The 11,990-nt window shown below is 49.7% G+C and overlaps 1 protein-coding gene across 2 annotated transcripts in view; it reads right to left on the reverse strand.

Moving 5' to 3' along the window:
- Nucleotides 1–10,794, reverse strand: part of LOC144149703 (sulfotransferase 1B1-like) — a 229,386-nt gene extending 218,592 nt beyond the window's left edge. Inside the window, exon 1 of one of the 2 annotated variants that reach the window (XM_077681358.1) lies at nucleotides 10,773–10,794. The gene's annotated coding sequence lies outside the window, so the exon portion shown is untranslated. Of the gene's footprint in view, nucleotides 1–2,876; nucleotides 3,053–10,772 lie in introns of those variants that run through there. The other variant, XM_077681357.1, reaches the window with a different exon arrangement.
- Nucleotides 10,795–11,990: the final 1,196 nt, after the last annotated feature.

Raw genomic sequence — 11,990 nt, forward strand, 5'->3', positions numbered from 1 at the left:
AGTGCACGACCGCGGGAAGTATACAAACGAAATCGGTCGCCGTTATGTGACGCAATGTTTGGGTTAATTGAGTCACGCCCGAGCGACGCAACGAGTCCTTCGAGCCATATCTGCAGTGACAGCACAAAGCCCTGTTTATCCCGTTACGCTGCTGGCTGCCCTACGATCAACACGACCCAGCACACAATGCCTAAATGGGCAGTGCAAGCACCCAGGCTCTCCTGCTAATAGCAACGCCTCTGTTTGAGGGCATCACCGAACGTCGTGACAAAAACAATGCAGACTAGCAAGGAAGGAAACACTCGAACATATCAAGGACACTAACCCTGGTATTCTGAGTCCTTCCTCCACTCCTGCCTCCAGTGCAGGAGATCCTTGAAATCGATGTCTCTATTCTTATAAATTGCGGAATCCTCCCCTCGGTCGAGTGGAGGCAGCAAATGGAGTGGAGTAGGACTCAGAATACGGCCCTAAGCCTCAAGCAATGTTCATTTATATGAGTACCCCAACAACCACTCGTTTGTTATGACTAGACGTTAAGAAAAAGTACTATTACACTGTCACGGCGTTTCGCAAACGCCGAAAAGAGCAATGTCTTTCGCACAGAACCCCGTTTCCTCCTTTCCCGCAGTGAAAACCACGTGATATGTCGGAAAATGCAGAAAGCAAAGCGAGGAGATGACGTTTGGGCAGTTCAAAATTAGTTCAGGTTTCTTGACTCAACGTCGCGGACGCTGATGTTAACAGCGAACCTTCATGGCATTCCTTAATCGCAAGGATAAGTTCCACGGAACACTCTCATATCTACCAGATCGAAATTCGTTTTTGCCGTGTTCCGCTGCTCGTGCCATCAACTAGAACCTTTTGTCTCTTTTGAAGTTGGAACACTGCCACGAGGAGACGCTGCGAGCGCTGCTTGTTTTTTCAACCCGCATTTCTTTTATTCGCTCTCGCAAAAATCAAACAGCCGTGTATTGTAATTAAAAGAACAGTGCAAATATCACTGCTGTATCGATGTCTCGCCCCAAATATGCATAATTTTCTTTTTTTGCTCAGCAATGTTGACAAGCATGAACATTACCACCAGGTTTAGTAGTTTAGAAAAGCTTTGCCTATATGAACGTCTCGTTCAGCTATTCTTCTAAACTATTGCATGTGTGCTTGGCGCTCGCTCTCCTCCACAATAGCAAGGCTATGCCCTCTCCATATCTCTGCGACCGCATCAGCACGTTTCGTCCCACTAAAGCCTGAACCAAGAACAGCTTCGCTGTTAGAAACGGCAGCCCAAAGCCACCTCTTTTACCTTTGCTCTGCTAAATCGGGAACCTTGACTGGCTTCGACTGAAAGCGCTACAGTCATCGCCATACATGGTCAGAATTGATAACCAGCGAATCCAATGGAGAGGTAAATCGCCAAGGAGAAACCGTGTAGGAGTATCATCGGGAACGTCATCGTATGCCTCCTGGTCTTGACAGGGCATCCTATTGGGGAACTACGGTGTAGTAAGACGCACCTACGCCAAGGCGGGGTTCAAATGCCGCACCAACACGGCAACTATCGCTCCAACGTTTAGAACGAAACGCAAGAGTCATCGGATGGAACAGCTGGCCGCGCGGAAGGCAAACCCCGGTTCGAAACACCGATTGTTCTTGTCTGGATTAAAGCGACGGCTACCCCGGTAAATAATACCGCGCTGAATGAGTTTTTGCTTCAGGGTGACGTCGCAAAGCGTGACTGCGCGGTCACGCTTCGCGTTTCTGGGCTCAGAAAATAAGCTACGCGAGGGAAAAAAAAAAAAAAAACAGGACAGCAAGCTCCGGCACACCGCTAGTGGGGTGGTCACGTAAGCTAGAACGCTTCCGACAAAGCCTTAACGTGAGGCGTAGAGGCAGCATCCAATTGTGCGAATAACTTCAAACCAGAGGCGTTTATGAAGGACACCGCGGGCAGCAAAGACGTCAGTCAACAAGATGCATCTCGCAGACACGTACTATGTCTCAATAGCTTGTGTGCCATCAACGCCGCGGTCGTGTATACCATACAAACTTTGCGAGTAACCAACGTCGTCTGGATTTGGGCATATTCAGAGGGATCTATTCAGTGTTTCTGGGAACAGGAACGGCTATTAACTCCTAGCCAGGTATCTTTACACATTTCCAAGACAACGGGCGGACACAAGTTACTGTCGCCTCAATCGAAGCGCAGCCAGTTGACCGCCGACTTTTCGAATAACGAACATAGTCATCAAGCAGGATTCAACGTTATTGGCAACCGCAGCGTACAGTGAACCTCTTACAGCGAACTAATATGAGCGCTCACGTCGCTAAGCGTATTTGCGCGCGAAGACCGCGAAGCACACGGCATCACTTAGTACGCAGTTTAACATTGCACACGATTCAAAACAATAGAACGGGTCAGATGAGCACGATGGTTAACGCCATAGTTAAAAGCCATAGTTAACACTACAATTGCAAAGGCCATAGTTAAAAAGCTTTAACACCAAGGTGGTAAGAGATAGCTAAAATTCTCGCAACCATTAGGTAACGTTTCCCGAACGAGAACAACCAACGCAGCATTAGGTTTCTCTACAATACCGCAAAGAACTGGCGCGTTACATGGCGGTATGCTGTTTCTCTGAGATACCGGCAAGCGTACGCGTGGTACGGCTAGGGCACTCCAGAACGCATGCAATGCAAGCCACATTCCGTCTGATATGCGCGTCTCGCTGTGCTCGTCATAAACGCTAGGACGCCGCTACACGGTCGAACTGCTGCAATCAGGCTACATGAGTATGGCTCGCAGTCGCAGCTGCAGCTTGCGAAGCAACTAAACAAAAAACAAGCGACAAAATGAAGCGACAGAGCCGTCAGCTCACCCTTGAGCAGCGTAGTCACCCGACGAGCGCAGCAAAGCTATCCATGGGGATGTTCGCACTGCGAGCACGGCGGCACGAATGTCGGAGTGGCAGAATCTCTTTTCAAAACACCAACAGCGGAAGGTTCACTGAAGCAGCTGACACGTTGGGCTCGGTCGCTGGGTTTCACACAACGGCGTACAGTACGGTGAGCAATACGCGTGCACGATCAAAGTGGGGTAACGAGAATTTGGGACTCGCCGATGGCTGCCTTCGGCTTTCCGGCCACCTATTGGCTCGCGGAGGCCGGCTCAGCCAATCGGCGCCACGCGCGCCGCCGCCGCTTCATTCTTGTCGTCTGCTCGCGTTCGCCGCACTCTCGCCCCGCGTGGAGGATGACGCCGATGGGTTATGCAGGAACCGCGGTAACGGCGTTGAATGTCCTGATACGCAAACGGGGTAAAAATAAGCGGCGCTTCCAGCGATGTAATTAGGTGTTAAATACGCTATTACACCATACAGCTTTCTACTGTTGTTCAAGCATCGTGCCACCTCGGAGGCCGCCATGAGAGTCGGCAGTGTTCTATTCTTACTTGGCTTGGCTTGCAACGCGGCTTCTTGTCGTTCCTCACGACAAAAGAGAACTATGGGGGCATGTTAAAGAAGAACATTCCTGACAAATAAATACTGTCAGAGCTGCATTTTTATGTTGACAACATAACTGTACACAGCCTTTTAACGAAAATATTGTTGGTCAGCCCGCTCAACGCAGCCCTGCACGTGTCACCAATTTTCGTTCTGTTATACTAGAATGCTGTCAATACGGTCCGAAGCATTAACGGTTTATAATTAAGGGCTTGTTGGAGGGAATATTTTAGCTAAGTGGCCCAGTTTTGCATTTGCAAGAAATAATGCCCCCCGTATCGGTTGGAGGATGCGAGTGCCACAACAATCACGGGTGAGACAGCCCACTTCATGGAAAGCAATAAATTGCTGCTATGATTCTTGCAGGCTGGCACAGTTGGGTTTCCCATTCACCATACGCGCTCGGGCCAACAACGGAGTGGGAAACCATCAGTTGGTAAAAAAATGAACGCCGGATGAAAGCAGGATGAAAAATGAATTTAAAAAAAAAAAAAGCCCAAATGCGTCGCTCGGTTGCCATCGCTGCCACCGGCAGTCATCCGCGTCAGCCAATGCCCATCGTGAATGGATGTGTGCACGCCCATCGCACCTTTGTTCCAATTTCTCAAGTTTCCAGCGGTATTCGTGGTACATGAGTGCAATATCACAGGACACCAGTGTAATGTGACCCAAGTTTTTGCTATGCATTTTTCTTCAAAACCCGTCTCTTACCGCCCTCTATTATCCAACAACGGAAGTTGAATTCGTGCGAGAATGTTGCAGTCTATTCAGACGCATCTACGTATAAACAGCAAATCATTATGTTATGTGCAACATAAGAGTCACTTCAATGGAGATACGTTTTCTGAAAAAAATTTTTGGCTGTGTTTAGAGTGCCGTCCGGCGGTACTTTAAGCTCTCCGCTAAATCGACGTCCATCGGCATTTCGATAAAAAAAAAATGCCGCGCCTGGAATTACTTCGCAATCCATCAACGTAACGTAACGTAAAGTAACCTAACATAACGTAACGAATAGAAAAGAAGTAATTCAAAACACCGAAAATTTGCATAAGGCACGACAGTTATAACTAAAACTTAAATGTAAAAAAAAAGGAGGCAGAACCGGACTCAAACCACCGCCCTCAGTGATAGGATGCTAAGACGTAACCACTAAACAAGGGCTTGTGTCATCCCTGTCTTACATATTCGAATATCATCAGACGGCACCCTAGCCATGGCTGTAGTGCTGAGCTCCACGGGGTGGCGTCGAACGGCGCTCTACACTGCGACAATATTTGCTGATAAGCGGTTTAGGAACGACTAAATGCACGAGAAACACGAACAAATAAGCTGTCGCATACAGCAATGCTCTTATGACCCTTCAAGACGTAATCACTTATCCCGGTTTTCACGCACATTAATTTTCCATCATGTTTTGTTTTCGTTACTAATAATATTCGAGAATTTGTTAAAACCATTGGTTTTCTCTTAGGTACATCAGGCGAATATAAAGCAGAAAAAGAAACTACCAGGTGATAGGTGCTTGCAATGAAGGGAAGTAACACCAAGTTATATTAAAGCCCTACTAAATTGTGGTTTAGACAGTTGTGGTGTAGTGGCGCCCTCTAGTGGAGCGCCCGCTCACTGTGGGCGCTTGGTTGTGTTAATTGTAACTAGATGTCGTTGCTGTGGTCGCACGTGACGGGTCACGTGCGTATGCGTCTAGGTGTCGTCTTGTCGAACAATAAACGTTCTCTTTGGGCTCTGGTCTTGGTGCGAGCAGGCCGCACTCTTTCTTCTTGGGCTTGTGCGTGGGCCCGGCGCGCTGAGCCTTCGCTCCCGTCGCTGCCGAGGCCGCTCGCCGTCGCCCACGACACAACATCTTTTTGGCGACGAGGATGGGATGCTTTTCTTCTGCTGCGACGGCATCGTCGACGGGTCCGGCAGAATAAAAACGTGAGTGCGTTTGACCTCGCTCGAGTGTGACTGTCCGGCGCGTCTGGCGTCGCGAGGCCTAGCGTTCTTTGTGCTGACGCTTGTCGAACCATCGCTTAGGCCTCGCCCTACTTCGTTCTTCTGCTTCTGCTCCTGCATCTCTCTCCTTCCTGCTTGGCAGCATGGGCCTCTTCGATAACCTGCCCGTTTTCCTCGAATTGCCGGGGCCGCCTCCGATTCCGTGGCATAACTGGAAAAAATTGTTTCAGGCCCATCTCGAGGCGGCTGGCGGCAGCGACTGGAATGACGGACGACGCGCGTCGGCGCTCGTCAGTGTTTTGGGTAGGGAGGGGCAACGAAGGTATTTTGCTGAGGCGGAGCAGGACGAAGCAAGGAGGGACGCCGCCAGTAACGTGACTGACGCTAACGTAACCAGCCCTATCGTGACCGACTCCGCGACCGACTGTAGTGTGACCGCATCCTCGGCTCCGGCCATTTCGAAATTCGACCAACTTTTGGAGCAGCTGGACCGGCTCTTCGCTGCGTCCACAAATACGCTTGTTGAACGACATGAGTTCACAAGCCGTCGTCAATTTCGGGGGGAAAGTTTTTTAGAATACGTGACCGCTCTAAAGGAGAAAGCCGTACGTTGCAAGTTCGGGCTGACGTACGCGGAGCGCGTCCGAGATCAAATCATACATGGAACGTCTAACCCCCAGGTTAGAGAAAAGCTGCTCGCACATGGCGAAAGGTTGTCTTTGGAGAAAGCTGAAGAGATTGGTCGGAGTTTTGAATCTTTGTCGTTGGCGAACCAAGCCTTCGGTTCGCATCAAGTACAAGCAGTAGGTCGACGAGGAGAAGGTGGCGTCGCGGAAGATGACCGTCGGGGAAGCCGCCGCGCTCAAGATGGCGGCGTGGAGAATCAAGATGGCTTGGGCCGCCGGGGAGGCCGGCGCGCTCAAGATGGCGGCACAGGAATTCAAGATGGCCTGGCCAGCCGGGGAGGCCGTGACGTCATTCCACCGGGTTCGGGAAGGCAAGATGGTGGCCTCCAAGATGGACGTTTCCATCCGCAGTCAGCTGTAGAGTTCCGCGGTACAGTTCAGCAGAAGTTTGCAGGCAAGCTTCAGTTGTGCGAACGATGCGGAAATAAATGGCATAATTCAGCATTTCAAAATTGTCCAGCCCGAAATCGGCGCTGCAACTCTTGTAATAAGTGGGGACATTTCGCATCGATGTGCCGTAAGCCGGCACCAGTGCATCGAGTTTCTTCGAAGGAAGCTACGGGATCGGCTTCGACACCGGAACCTGTAGAGCATCCAGCATCCACGGAGATCAACGCACCCGCAAGATCTTCCGTCTTAACAGTCAGCACTTCTTCTAGGAAGGACTTAGTCGTCCAAGCTGAAGTCAGCGTCAACAATCCTCCAAGAAAGGACTTAGTCGTTCAAGCCGAAGTCAGCGGAGTGACCATGCAACTCTTAGTCGATACCGGAGCATCCGTGTCGTTGATGACTGTCGAAGATTTCAAGCGTCACTTCAGTAAACAGCATGCGCTGTCCAAGGCTTCCGTCAACTTGTGGAATTTTTCCAAACAACGTATCGGCATCCGCGGCTCATTCCAAGCTCCTGTTCAAGTCTTGCAACGGTCTTGCTCCGTCACATTCTACGTCACCGACAAAGGGACATCTCTTTTGGGGCTCGACGCCATCCAGCAACTGGGCATTCAGATCGACGGTGCGTCTCTTACGTGTCGACTAGCATCGGTGTGTGCAGTGCAGTGTCCCGTGAACGTGCCCCCGGGTTTCGAACATCTCTTCAACGGCGAGTTGGGTCTTGTCAAGGACGTCTCGCATAAGATCCAACGGCGGCCAGGTGTGACTCCAGTTGCATCTAAGCTACGAAGATTGCCTCTTGCGCTCCGTGATCCAGTGTCCAGCGAGCTGCGACGCCTCGAGGACAATGATGTCATTGAGCGTGTCGACGCCTCGGAGTGGGTTTCGCCACTCGTCGTCGTCCGGAAAAAGAACGGGGACATTCGGCTGTGTGTGGACCTCCGGGAACCGAATAAGGCAATTATCATTGATGGGTATCCTTTACCGCATGTTGAAGAGCTGTTGCAGATGTTTCATGGTGCTGTTTGTTTTTCTAAGCTCGACTTAGCGTCGGCTTATCACCAGTTGTTGCTGGAAGAGGGAAGTAGGGACTTAACTACCTTTGTGACTCATGAAGGCTTATTCAGGTTTAAGAGGGTGTGTTTTGGTCTGGCGTCGGCGCCTGCGGTTTTTCAAAAAATGATGTCTCAGATCTTAAAAAATTGCAAAAATGTTGTTTGCTATCTTGATGATATTCTTGTGTGGGGAAAGACTCAAGCTGAGCATGACGCGAGCCTGGTTGAAGTCTTAACATGTATAGCAAACAGTGGCATGAAGTTGAACGACAAATGTCTTTTTTCGGTCAAGGAACTTGATTTTTTGGGTCACAAGATTTCGGCTGAGGGCATCTCACCTTTGGAGAGCAAAGTAAAAGCTATAGTTCATGCTCCCGCTCCTACGGACATAAAGTCACTGCAATCATTTTTAGGTCTTGCAGGATACTATGCTAAGTTCATAAAGAACTATGCAGAGATAGTTGAACCACTTCGTCTCATGCTCAGGAAGGGTCAGACATTTTGTTGGTCTGATGATGCTCAGCGCAGTTTCGATCAGTTGAAAGCGTGCCTCACATGTTCTCCGGTTGTGAAGGTCTTTAATCCTGACTTGCCTGTAGTAGTAACTACCGACGCATCTGATGTGGGAATTGGCGCGGTACTACAGCAGCGGTATGGTTCTCGGCTTGAAACCATAGCCTTTGCATCTAGAACTTTGTCGGAGACTGAGAGAAAATACTCTGTGGGAGAGCGCGAAGCGCTGGCTTGTTTGTTCGCCTGCGAAAAGTGGCACATTTTTCTTTGGGGCAGACGGTTCACACTTAGAACTGACCATCAGGCTGTAGTTGCTTTGTTAGCCGCAGGAGACTCAGGTCGGAGACCTTTAAGGATTTCACGGTGGTCAGCTCGTCTGCTGTACTACAATTTTGACATCGAGTATTGCAAAGGGTCAGAAAATCTGGTGGCTGACGCTCTATCGAGATTACCCATTCAGACCGGTCAAGAACTTGTTAAGGAGGAAGAGATAGTGTCATTAGTAACATCAGTAGTCGATAAAGAAACCGTGCAGCTGGCAACGAAGGCCGATGTGACGTTGCAGAAGGTAGCAGAGTATGTGTCAAAGGGTTGGCCTGATAAGAAAAAGGTACACAGTGATTTAACTGCTTACTTTCATGTAAGGGATGAACTTTCTGTTGTGGACGGATTACTCATGCGTGATGACCGTGTAGTTATCCCTTGTGTACTGGTACCTACATTTCTCGAGTTAGCACATGAAAATCATCAAGGAATAGTACGTACGAAACAACTTCTCCGGGAACGTTACTGGTGGCCTCAAATGGATCGCAATGTTGAAGAACATGTAAAGCATTGTCACGTTTGTCAGCTGGCAGACAAGTCTGCTAAGCCTCATGTAGCTCCGTTGCAGCCAGTGGAATGGCCTGAAGGGCCTTGGCAAAAGTTGGGAATGGACATCGTCGGTCCGTTAGATGTGTCGTACCCCCGATTTCTTGTTACACTAGTCGATTACTACTCTAAGTGGCCTGAGGTTCTGGGCACAAATTCCATTTCAACTGAGGATGTCATTAAGTTGTTGGACTGGTCTTTCAGTCGGGAAGGGCTCCCTGAGGTTTTAGTGACGGATAATGGACCCCAGTTTGTCTCCAAACAAATGCAAGAGTATCTAAAGGAGAAAGGTATCCGCCACGTGTTCTCGTCGAATTATTACCCTCAAGCTAACGGCCAGATTGAACGGTTTAACAGAGTTCTCAAAGAACATTTACAGGTAGCCAGACTGGAAGGCAAGGATGCTTCGAAAAGCATTACACAATTTCTTGGGTCGTATAGGGTCACACCACATTCAGTGACAGGTCTTTCTCCAGCTTTTTTGCTGCATGGACGTCAGCCTCGTTCCAAAGTGGATATTAGCAACTTCAGAATACGTAAAAAGGCAGCAGAATCGGACAATTTCCTGCCTCATGTTCGGAATCGGGTCTTCACGAAGCAGCATAAAGCTAAACAGTACTTTGACAGAAGGAAAGGTGCGCAGCCGACCCGCATAAAGGTGGGAGATGTCGTGAAGGTAAAATTCCGTAAGCAAGGATTTCTGAAGTATAGTAAGCCGTTGACAGTGCAAGCTCAGGTTGCACCTTTCACCTTTAAGCTCAGTGATGGAAAGATCTGGAACGCTTCGAAACTCACAGTCGTTCCGAAAGGAATTGAGGTTGGCTCGGCACCGTATTCCTTTGACAATGTTGAACTCTCGTCGAGGCATAAAGAGTTTTTGTACTCTTTGTCTAACTTGGACATTTGTGACAGTCAGTCCCCTAGTCTACAGTTGTCAGAAGGGACAAGCCCCAGTGTTCAGACAGACCCTGATCTGTCGGAGGTTTCTACCAGTGCAAGGTCTGAATCCATTGTCCCTCGGGAACCATTCGAATGTCAGGAAGAAAATAGTGAACAAACAGATCCAAATAGCCATGTAGACAACACAAGGGAAAATGAGGGGGCTTCTGGATCGTCAAATAATGCAAGTTCAACGTCTACGCGTCCGCGCCGTAAGACTAAGCAGCCTCAGTGGCTTCGCGAATATGTGCAGTAAGGGGTATACGTACGGTTCATGCTTTGCGTCATGTTGAACGTGTCATGTCTGTGTTGAATCGTATATCATCATTGAAAGTGTTTTGGACGGGTTTTTTTTTTTTGGGACTTATAGAACTGTCGTGAGCGACTGATAGCCTGTTGTGTGAGTCAAGTGAAAGGAAGATGCAGACATTCTTCAAAGCGCGGGAGAATGATGTGCAGTGTGCATTTAAGATGCTGTATGTATTTCGCAGAGTGTGCGAACTTCTTTTGCACGGGAAGATGATGTGGTGTAGTGGCGTATTTCGCAGAGTGTGCGAACTTCTTTTGCACGGGAAGATGATGTGGTGTAGTGGCGCCCTCTAGTGGAGCGCCCGCTCACTGTGGGCGCTTGGTTGTGTTAATTGTAACTAGATGTCGTTGCTGTGGTCGCACGTGACGGGTCACGTGCGTATGCGTCTAGGTGTCGTCTTGTCGAACAATAAACGTTCTCTTTGGGCTCTGGTCTTGGTGCGAGCAGGCCGCACTCTTTCTTCTTGGGCTTGTGCGTGGGCCCGGCGCGCTGAGCCTTCGCTCCCGTCGCTGCCGAGGCCGCTCGCCGTCGCCCACGACACAACAACAGTACTTACAGGAGCAGACCTCGCAAAATCAGCACCTTTTCAGTTCTTGACCACCCGCCCTTGGTGGGTATGTGGCCCACCTAGAAGGAGGACAGGCCATCACATTTAAGGGTACGTTCCAAACTGATATACGGCATCATCATGATCAACATCATCATCATCATCATCATCACATTTTTTCGACAGTTTGCCAAGGAGCACAAATAGAGCTATTTTTACAGGCGCCCCCCAGTTTCCCAAAGGAGCTAAAGCACAGGCCATTGTGTGGGCCCCGCATCCACGACATCAGATGTTGAGGGAAGCCAGATCTTGGGCTGGAGGAGGCGAGAAGAGAGAGATTAAACTTCTTTATCAGCAAAAAAAATTTCCCCGCATTTCCCCGAGGGGAAGAATGTGAAAGTGCGAATGCAGGAGTTGCATTTGCGCGGTTCGGTAATGTTCGCGAAACAGAGATCACACACACACACACACAACTACAAAGAAAGAAAGATGCATTTATTCACAGACACCTATTTGTGTTGTCGTTGTACTTGATTGCTAGAGCGGATCTCAGCTTTGAAATTTCGTGGCAGTACTCCTTTAAGCGGGTGCATTAGCCCTTCTCACGCCCGATTCCTGGCCAATCCCCCACGTGGGTATGTGCCATGTCAGCGGCCAGGCAGCGCGCGCCCATCTCCCCCCGTTGCCAAGGAAGACGAGGAGATTCCTGGCCAATCCCCCACGTGGGTATGTGCCATGTCGCCCATCTCCCCCCCCCCCCCCCCCCCCGTTTCCAAGGAAGACGAGGAGCGCGCGCACCCGCAGCTGTTGCTATGTGGACGGACGGCGGTCAACGGAATTCAGGGTCGCTTATAAAGTGCATTCGCACTTAAAAATTGCGGAGTGGTGTCTTCTTTTCAGGAACCCATTCGTGGTGCCAGCTGCGACGCCCCCTTCCGCCAGCCAACCGAAGTTGGTCATCTGGGCTGGAACTGGACTGCACGCTCCCTCACTCTTCATAACACGGAAGGGGAATTCTGTCTATATTGGGTTTTGTTTACACCCCGCAGCCCCCCCCACCATACGGCAGAGAGTGCCAGGTGCTCTACAAAACTGACACAGAGCGAGCAGACGCAGGTACTGCAGGACAAAATAGATCCAGACCAAGTGCTCAGCTGTAGCATGCTAGGCAGGAGCGGAGCAGAAGGGGAAAAAAGGTTGTGAATTAGGTGTAATGAGGTGGTCAGA

The sequence above is a fragment of the Haemaphysalis longicornis genome, unplaced genomic scaffold, assembly GCF_048455015.1.
Source record: "Haemaphysalis longicornis isolate Haplotype H1 unplaced genomic scaffold, Haemaphysalis longicornis Haplotype H1 scaffold_8, whole genome shotgun sequence".
NCBI lineage: Eukaryota > Metazoa > Arthropoda > Arachnida > Ixodida > Ixodidae > Haemaphysalis > Haemaphysalis longicornis.